At 30.5% G+C, this 10,965-nt stretch overlaps 1 long non-coding RNA gene across 1 annotated transcript; it reads right to left on the reverse strand.

Annotated features, from left to right (window-relative positions):
* Positions 1-8,184: 8,184 nt before the first annotated feature.
* LOC132642669 (uncharacterized) lies at positions 8,185-10,191 on the reverse strand. Its single transcript, XR_009583295.1, has 3 exons — positions 10,051-10,191; positions 9,180-9,303; positions 8,185-8,461 (listed from the first exon to the last, which is right to left on the reverse strand). It is a non-coding gene; the product is annotated as an uncharacterized LOC132642669 (long non-coding RNA).
* Positions 10,192-10,965: the final 774 nt, after the last annotated feature.

Raw genomic sequence — 10,965 nt, forward strand, 5'->3', positions numbered from 1 at the left:
TTAGCCTATAGTTTTGAAATCTATGTTTGAAATTGTATTCATCTTCGCGAATATATATTCATTGTAAGTATGAAGGTCGAAACTAGTGATAATTTTTGTCTCTATTTATTTTATGACGATAACTTCAAGATCCCAAGCTAGGTCCATATTGTTCCTACATTTTTATCTAATTTACACTACAATTTTTTTTAGCTAAATATTAGATCTGTAGAATGAAATGATGAACAACGGAAATGAATTTTCTTGAAAACAAAAAGATGTTTTTTTCAAAGAAAAACTATTTTCATTTCCAGCCATGGGAATACTCTCCCAGACTTTCCTTGTACGCTGCAGTATTGTACTAGTAGCAGCTCTATTGCTCTAACCCCTCCCAATTTTGTACTCATACTTCCTTCGGAAGTTCTACCCCTTGTAGTTCGGATAGTAGTAGCAGTAGCTTTCCTTCTGTCTTTCACAGTACTAGTAATAGCTGTAGTTCGGATAGTAGTAGCAGTATCTGTTTGACCAAAAAAAAAAAAAAGACATATATCACTAGATTCTTTTTTTATGATATATTTAGATTCAATTATTTAATAATTAATTTTCTTTTTATTTTCTAATTTCGGTATCTCACCTATAGCTGTGTGCTAAATGCGTGCATATCACAATCCATTTAGTAGATAGTCAGTTGTGAGGGCAAAACATTAGCCTATAAATCTGAAATCTATGTTTGAAATTGAATTCATCTTCGCGAATATATATGCATTATAACTACTCTACATTGTAAGTATGAAGGTTGAAACACGTAATAATTTTTGTCTCTATTTATTTTATGATGATAACTTCAAAATCCCTAGCTAGGTCGAAACTATTCCTACAATTTAAACTATTTTACACTACAAATTATGTTTTAACTAAACATTGCACTTGTATAATGAAATGGTGAACAACGGAAATAATTACTCACCACAAGAAAACAGACCCTGTTTTTTCCCTACCAACTCAAATTACAAAAAAAAAGAAACAGCTAAGCTCCTGCAGTAACAATACAAACACTTTGAGACTATAAGCATAACAGCATAGGGCATATTTTCTTTGTGTCTTTCTCATTTTTAGCTTTCTTTTCTCCATTGAATTTTTTTTTTTGTACCTTAATTCATAAATGGATTACTAGTCTACTTCTCTCACTATTGATGAAGAATTCGAGAAACCAGTACGTAGAATGAACCCACCAAGGTACTTCTTGTCTTGTTTACTTGCCACTCATTTTCGGAACATCCTTTTTTTTGCTTTGAATTAAATTGCAATTTTTATTTTCACCAAATGGATTTAAAGATTGCAACTTTTGTGACCAAAATTATTTATAAACTGGAAATTATGCATCTTTATGCTGATTTAATCATAAATTCTTGTTGTTGGATTTGTAGGGTTACTGTTGATAATAAATCTGACAAGAAAACAACTCTGATCAAGGTACATATATATTTTGAGTTGATTTTTCGTATAGTCACTCAACTAAAGCTATTATCTCAGAACGTCACTTTCTTTGTCGAAGAAAATTGGAATAAAAAGGAAATGTGACTTTTGCGATAATAACGATTAGCTAAGTGACCATGTGAGAAATCAACTTTTTTTTTTTCTCATTTGTATGAATCTTTTTAGTCTTTTGGGTTGAATTGGCTATACCAATTATTGGTGTGGTATATCTTTAACTATTTCACACTACAAATTTTTTTCTAGCTAAACATTGTACCTGTATGAAATGGTGAACAATGGAAAATGATTTTTCTTGGACATAAAAGATATTTTTTCAAGAAAAAACATTATTATTCCCACTGTTGCTCGCATGACATATATAACTAGATTCTTTTATATATATATATATATATATATATATATATATATATATATATATATATATATATATATATATATTTCGATTCAATTGTTTAACAATTATTTTTTTTCGCTTTTCTAATTTTAGAATCTAACTATAATTGTGAGCTAAATGCGTGAATATCACAATCCACTAAGTAGACAGTCAGTTATGGGGGCAAAACATTAGCCTACAATTTTGAAATTTATGTTTGAAATTGTATTCAACATCGCGATCATATATTCATTGTAACTACTCTATATTGTAAGTATGAAGGTCGAAACATGTGATAATTTTTGTCTCAATTTATTTTATGCCGCTAAATTCAAGATTCGGAGCTAGGTCCATACTGTTTCTACATCTTTAATTATTTCACACCACAATTATTTTCTAGCCAAGCTTTGAACATGTAAAATGAAATGGCGAACAATAGAAATGATTTTTTCTTGAAAATAAAAAATTTTTTTTTATGTAAAAATATTTTCAATTGCATTGTTGTTCACATGAATATATAACTAGATTCTTTTTTTCTTTTTTTCTTTTTTTGATAGATTTAGATTCATTTATTTAACAATTAATTTTCTTTTGATTTTCTAATTTCGGTATCTCACCTATACTTGTGTGCTAAATGCGTGCATATCACAATCCATTAAGTAAACAGTCAGTTGTGGGGGCAAAACATTAGCCTACAAATCTGAAATCTATGTTTGAAATTGAATTCTTCTTCGCGAATATACATTCATTGTAACTACTCTACATTGTAAGTATGAAGGTTGAAACACGTGATAATTTTTGTCTCTATTTATTTTATGACGATAACTTCAAAATCCCTAGTTAGGTCCAAACTGTTCCTACAATTTAAACTATTTCGCACTACAATTTTTTTTAGCTAAAAATTGCACCTGTAAAATGAAATGGTGAACAAGGGAAATAATTACTCACCACAAGAAAACTGACCCTGTTTTTTCCCTACCAACTCAAATTACAAACAAAAGAAACGGCTAAGCTCCTGTAGTAACAATACAAACACTTTGAGACTATAAGCATAACAGCACAGAGCATATTTTCTTTGTGTCTTTCTCATTTTCAGCTTTCTTTTCTCTATTGAATTTTTTTTTTTTGGTACCTTAATTCATAAATGGATTACGGGTCTACTTCTCTCACTATTGATGATGAATTCGAGAAACTTGTGCGTAGAATGAACCCACCAAGGTACTTCCTTGTCTTGTTTACTTGCCACTCATTTTCGGAACATCTCTTTTTTTTTTTTTTCTGCTTTGAATTATACTGCAATTTTTTTATTTTCACCAAATGGGATTTAAAGATTGCAACTTTTGTGACCAAGATTATTTATAAACTGGAAATTATGCATCTTTATGTTGATTTAATCATAAATTCTGGTTGTTGGATTTGTAGGGTTACTATTGATAATAAATCGGACAAGAAAACAACTCTGATCAAGGTACATATATGCTTCGAGTTGATTTCCCGTATAGTCACTCAACTAAAGTTATTATCTTAGAACGTCACTTTCTTTGTCGAAGCAAATTGGAATAAAAAAGAAAGGTGACTTTTGCGATAATAACGATTAGCTAAGTGATCACGTGAGAAATCAACTTTTTTTTTCTCATTTGTTTGAATCTTTTTTGTCTTTTGGGTTGAATTGGCTATACCAATTATTGGTGTGGTATATCTTTAACTATTTCACACTACAAATTTTTTCTAGCTAAACATTGGACCTGTATGAAATGGTGAACAATGGAAAATGATTTTTCTTGAACATAAAAGATATTTTTTCAAGAAAAAACATTATTATTCCCACTGTTGCTCGCATGACATATATAACTAGATTCTTTTATATATATATATATATATATATATATATATATATATATATATTTAGATTCAATTGTTTGACAATTATTTTCTTTCGCTTTTCTAATTTTAGAATCTAACTATAATTGTGAGCTAAATGCGTGAATATCACAATCCACTAATTAGACAGTCAGTTATGGGGGCAAACCATTAGCCTACAATTTTGAAGTTTTTGTTTGACATTGTATTAACTTCGCGATCATTTATTCATTGTAACTACTCTATATTGTAAGTATGAAGGTCGAAACACGTGATAATTTTTGTCTCTATTTATTTTATGACGCTAAATTCAAGATCCCGAGCTAGGTCCATACTATTTCTACATCTTTAATTATTTCACACCACAATTGTTTTCTAACACGTAAAATGAAATGGTGAACAATAGAAATGATTTTTTCTTGAAAATAAAAGTTTTTTTTATGTAAAATTATTTTCATTTTCATTGTTGTTCACATGAATATATAACTAGATTTTTTTTTTTTGATATATTTAGATTCATTTATTTAACAATTAATTATTTTTTGAGTTGCTAATTTGGAATCTCACCTATAGCTGTGTGCTAAATGCGTGAATATCACAATCCATTAAGTAGACAGTGTGTTGTGGGGGTAAAACATTAGCCCACAAGATTGAAATCTATGTTTGAAATTGTATTCATCTTCGTGATAGTCATCTTCGCGAATATATATTCATTATAAGTATGAAGGACGGAACACGTGATAATTTTTGTCTTTATTTATTTTATAACGATAACTTCAAGATCCCTAGCTAGGTTCATATTGTTCCTACATTATTAATTATTTCACACCACGAGTTTTTTCTAGCTAAACATTGAACTTGTAAAATGAAATGGTGAACAATGGAAATGATTTTTTCTTGAAAATAAAAGATGTCTTCTTTTAAGAAAAAACACGTTCATTTCCATTATTGTTCACATGACATATATAACTAGATTTTTTTTTGATATATTTAGATTCAATTATTTAACAATTAATTTTTATTACTTTCTAATTTTGGAACCTTACCTATAGTTGTGTGCTAAATGCGTGCACATCACAATCCATTAAGTAGACAGTCAGTTGTAGGGGCAAAACATTAGCTCACAATTTTAAATTTATGTTTGAAATTGTACTCAACTTTGCAAATATATATTCTTTGTAACTACTCTACATTGTAAGTATAAAGGTCGAAATACGTGATAAATTTTGTCTCTATTTATTTTTTGACGATAAATTCAAGATCCCCAGCTAGGTCCATACTATTCTTACATCTTTAATTATTTCATGCCATAATTTATTTTTTAGAAAAATATTGAACCAGTAAAATGAAATGGTGAACAATGGAAATGATTTTTTCTTGAAAATAAAAGATGTCTTCTTTTAAGAAAAAAAAAACATTTTCATTTCCATTATTGTCCACATGATATATATATATATATATATATATATATATATATATATATATATATATATATAACTAGATTCTTTTTTGATGATATATAGAGATTCAATCATATAACAATTAATTTTCTTTTGATTTTGGAATTTTGGAATCTCACCTATTGTTGTGTGCTAAAGGTCGTGCATATCACAATCCATTAAGTAGACGGTTAGTTATGGGAATAAAATATTAGCCTTTTATTAGCCTACAGTTTTGAAATCTATGTTTGAAATTATATTCATCTTCGCGAATATATATTCATTGTAACTACTCTACATTGTAAGTATGAAGGTCGAAACACGTGATAATTTTTGTCTCTATTTATTTTATGATGATAAATTCGAGACCCAAATATATATTCATTGTAACTGCTCTACATTGTAAGTATGAAGGTCGAAACACGTGATAATTTTTATCTCTCTTTATTTTATGATGATAAATTTGAGATCCTAGCTAAGTCCATACTGTTCTTACATCTTTAATTGTTTCACACCACAAATTTTATCTAGCTAACATTGGACCTATAAAATGAAATTGTGAACAATGGAAATGATTTTTTTTTTTTAAAATAAAAGATGTTTACAAAATTAATTAAATAAAAGAATATCTTATAATGGAAATTTATTTAAGTCATATTATTTTGTATTAATAATAATTATGTTAAAAAAATTATTACGAAAAAAATAAAATAAGAAAGACAAGCATAACAACAATAGAATTGAAGTTAGTGTTATGAGACTAAATTCAAGGAAAGGTCTACGTAATTAATCCTTTAACTTTTTCAGCTATAGTGACATTATAAATAAACTAGTCCAATTTGAGTAAGTTTATTGATACAAAATAAAGATTAGTAATTTTAATAAAAATCTGTACTATAATTAATGACCATTTAAATTATTCACTCTTTCAACAAATAGCTAAAGCTCCATGAAGTTAGAATTAACATTACAATACACGATATTAGTATTCAATGTTTAAAATCTAACCAAAATTGTAATGATCGTCTTTGAAGAGACGAAATTCTTGTGAACCAAATCCGGATATTTTAAAGTTCTCCTAAGAACGACATTTATCATCTCAACAGTTTTTCTTTCTTTTTTGCTGTTAAAGTAACATATCATACTGTAAACTTTTTGTCTTGTGAAAGCTGTATTATTGTCACATAGGTGATGCACCACGTGTTTGGGCAAATCATGGGTGCGCTTGTCATTATTCACTCTGCTAATACTGATTTGTACATTATAATGACTCTAATTTGGTGAAATGTGGAAACTGACAAAGTCTAAAATATCATTATATTATAAGTGAATCCAAATCTGGATATTTTAAAGTTCTCCTATAGAACGACATTTATCATCTCAACAGTTTTTCTTTCTTTTTTGCTGTTAAAGTAACATATCATACTGTAAACTTTTTGTCTTGTGAAAGCTGTATTATTGTCACATAGGTGATGCACCACGTGTTTTGGGCAATCATGGGTGCGCTTGTCATTATTCACTCTGCTAATACTGATTTGTACATTATAATGACTCTAATTTGGTGAAATGTGGAAACTGACAAGGTCTAAAATATCACTATATTATAAGTGAATCTAAGGTATTAATCTCTCTCTTTTCTTTTACATGACATTCTTCCGAATAGAAAAACTAATTTTTTATATATAAATTTTTAATTTTAGGGCTCCTTCCATGTCAATTTATGTGACACCGTTTGACTAGATATAAAATTTAAGAAAAAAATAAAGACTTTGAAAATTTATGATTTTAACCTTAGATATTTATGTGGCTATAAATCATTTCATTAAGGATAAAGGGAGAATTTTAAAATTAAGTTAATTCTAATATAGAAAGACGACATTCTTTTGAGTACAAACCGTAAAAACAAAAAACAAAATAGTCACATAAATTGGGACTTAAAAATAGTTAAATGTCTTACCTTTTCTAAAAAGGAAAAATTGGCGTTCAATGGAACACTATCATACCAAACGAACGAAGAGGTGTATCATTTTTTTTTTTTTACTTTTTTTTTTAATGATAATGACTACGACCTCAATATATGCAATAACCGGTTTGAGTAAAATTGCAAAATACAGGTTTGTTCAACACACGAAATGATGGGAGGGCTCACTTTCCAAACAAATAGAATGAAAGTGAGTGGTGTAAATGAATTATTAAGGGCTCACTTTCCACAACAGTGCACAAGCTCCGCCGCCCTCTCTATAGTGTCGCCACCTCTTGATCCATCACTTTCCTTAGCTGCTGAAAATTTATTTAGAGGACACAGACGGATCTAGTATTTTTAGAATATGTTCGAATTATTTAAGAAACGGAAAAGAAAAAAGTATATTAAGTGGGAATTTGTCGGTATTCCTCTAGATAAATAACTAAATATTCAATTAAGTACACCATTCGGTCTTTAGCTTGGAGCATGAATCTTATATCAATCTAAGAAAATATGCACATAAATACTTAGTTTTGTAGAAAGACTATGGCCCGTGCATCATAATTTGCCAATAAATTCGTCCCTGATTGTGACTGGCGAGGCCAAAAATTTCATTAAGGATATTCAAGATTTTATGTACACAATATTTTTTTTTTACTTATATTTGCTATTACATTGTATAATTTTCCTACGATGATCGTTCATGTAGCACCCCTTTGGGAGGATACCACTTACGAAACAAAAGCTAATTTTACATTACGTCGTTTATAAAAAAACTTATGCCAAAAGATATTCACAAATATATTTAATAGCGGAAAAAGGCCCATGCGAAAAAAAGGGTTGAAAGTGCGGCATTCTTTTTTTTATTTTTTTTTCATTGCGCTCTCCGAAAAATTTCTTAGATGAAATACAATAACAGAGTGTCATTTTAAAACGGTAATTCCCTTCTCAAATAGTCAACACATTTAAGAAACTTCGTTTTGAAATTTTATTTTCAAATCAACACCATTGCGGGTCCATAAGATACACAAAACTCAAACTAGTGATTTTCACAAAACTATTATCATCCTTTGTACATAATTACAAGACAAAATATAAACCCAGTACATGGCATGACTTGGGTTAAAAACACACCCTAAAATAGCAAAACCAGTCACCAAGTTTAAGTTACAAGCACATGGTCTTGTTTTCCACAAGCCTTCAAAATTTCATACATAAGTGTCACACGTGTATCATGTACAAGTCCCCAGAAGTTTACAAAAACTAAATGCATATGCACATGTGATCTTCACTAAGGCTCCCAAAAGTATACTCCAAGTGGCCATCTTCATATCTCATCTCGCACATTACCTACGATAGAAAACAACTATCGCTAAGCATAAAGCTCAGTGGTGTATAAACTTTGGGCTTGGAGCCATTAAATTCTCCAATTCCCTTGTTCGCCGTAAGTGACTCAATAAGGTAACAATAAGCCCAAGTGCACAAGTATATCAAAGTATCGAATACAAACCTTGGAGAGTTTCAAAATATCATTACTAATATACTAAGGCTCAAGTATCAAGAAAGCTTATAATTCAATTCAAGAGAATTTGTCAAATAACCAATTTCGCCCAATATGTACGTCATGTCATCACACTACGCACAATCAATATCAAGACGGGCCGAAGCCCCGAAATCAAGAAGGACCGAAGCCCATATCAAGAAGGGTCGTCACCCAATATCAGAGAATCAAGAACCATGTTGAAAGTGGCTTTCCACTCGTACTCGAAAATGGACGAAAATCCATCGTCAAGACGAAATGTAAATCCAAAGTCAAGATGGGCAAGATCCGAATCGAGGGGCATGCCAATATCGATGACTAGTCACCATAACGAGAAGGATAAAGTCCCAACAAGAATGCAAAATGATCAAGCAATTCGTACAAGTGGGCGATTTAGCAAAAGTTTTGCAATACTTGAGACAATAACCATACAATAATATAAGATAAAGAGTAAAGAAATAACTCATCAAGATACTTCAAAATTCCAGAAAAATAAAGATATTTTTAAGTTCAAGTTTATACACAAACCTTGGCGTTTTACCACACAACAAGTTCTACCACAACTCGAGGAGTTCAAATCATCTACGCCATAGACCGACCAAAGTCCACTTCGTCAGATAATTCCTCTTAGCTTGTACAAGAGCATATATACCTTAAATACACAATCAAATATCTACTTAAGTTCAAAAGTCCCAGCACATCACAACTAAACACGAAATCAACGAAAATCAGCCCAAACTATCAAAACAGAAATTCTGGACAGCGCTACTGTCTTGTATTGTTGCTCAGTTTCGAAGGGGTAAATGGAAAAAATGGACTTTTTGTCCTCAATGAAAGTTGTAGATATATGTCTTAGGGTCTCATAGAAATTCGAATCACTCCTACAACAATTTTGTACAAAAAGATATGCTCAAAATACTAACAGCAGTCCATGTAGGATGTTCAAAACAGAAATCTGGACAGCACCTCCCCCTGAACTTCATCACCCCTTTTCGATCTAAAGACAAAACTGGGTTTTACGGCCTGAATGAAAGTTTTAGGTCTATGAAATAGCTTTCCAGAACATCTTGAAGCACTCAAAACGGAGCTGTATACAAGGAGTTATGCTAAAAACACTAACAGCAGTCCCAATCCAAAAACGGGTTTGTATACAATATCTTCATACACTTTATTCTCCCAAATTCAAGAACAACAACTTATCAACAACATCAATAACAATATCAACAATTATTATACATCATAACTCCATTAATTCCACCCATTTATATCCAACAAAATAGCCCCCAATCCATAAATTGCAATAAGGCAACAAACGAGTTTATAATGCTATTTTCTCCGTTCTAATCCGTTAAAACTCCAAATAAACACTTTAATAACATAAAATAAATCTTATACATACCTTAGCAGTAGCTCAACCACGAAAATATCCTTCCCCAAGGTCAATATTTAGCTTAAAATGACGATGACAACTCGTACTACACTTTTCTCTTCACGAGCTTTGGGATTCGGAGCTCAGATTTTGATCAAATCTTGGTTTTTTTTTTTTCTCTCTACTCTCTTTCTCTAGGAGGTTCTGGATATTCTTTGATCTGAAAATGGGGAATGGAGCTGAAAATATCCCTTAATGGGCTAAGGAGTTGGGCCTGACTCGACTTGGAATCGGGGTGGGCCGAATTTTGTTGTCCAGCTTGACCTTTCTGCATTAAAATGTCCATAACTCTTTATCCAGATGCCACCTATAAGCCCATAATATATGGTTGGAAAGGCACTTCAATTATCTACAACTTTCATTTTATGAGTTTTCCCAAATTCCCAAATTCGGATGGGGTTACGACCTCCCGAAGTCAGATCACCCGAAACATAACTAAAAAAAATATATTTATTTTTTTTCTAAAAAAAAAATTGAGGTGTTACTTTCAAAAAAGAAAATTTTGGGGTGTTACAGTTCAATTGATCATCCTTAAGTCTACGTAGCTATGCCACTCTGTGAAGCCCTCCAAAATGTGCAGCAACCAGTGTAAGTGTATTCTGGTCTCTGTCCATACTTCGGCTTAGTGCGGATGGAGCTTTAAATAATTTCTCTGTACTAATATTTTCGAAGCAGAACATAAATTTATGTGGCAAAATTTATTAAAATGCAATAAATAACAAATATCAACTCATAATTTTACAATGTTAAATTCAATACTAAGTTAAACTTATAAAATTTAAATTTTAAATTCGCTTGTATGTTATCTTTTGAACCCAATTCGTCTATTCTTTTTGTGATATAAATGGGACCATGACCAAGCTGGATTGTGTCTTATTTAGTCAT

This window comes from Lycium barbarum, chromosome 5, assembly GCF_019175385.1.
Source record: "Lycium barbarum isolate Lr01 chromosome 5, ASM1917538v2, whole genome shotgun sequence".
Taxonomy (NCBI): Eukaryota; Viridiplantae; Streptophyta; class Magnoliopsida; order Solanales; family Solanaceae; genus Lycium; species Lycium barbarum.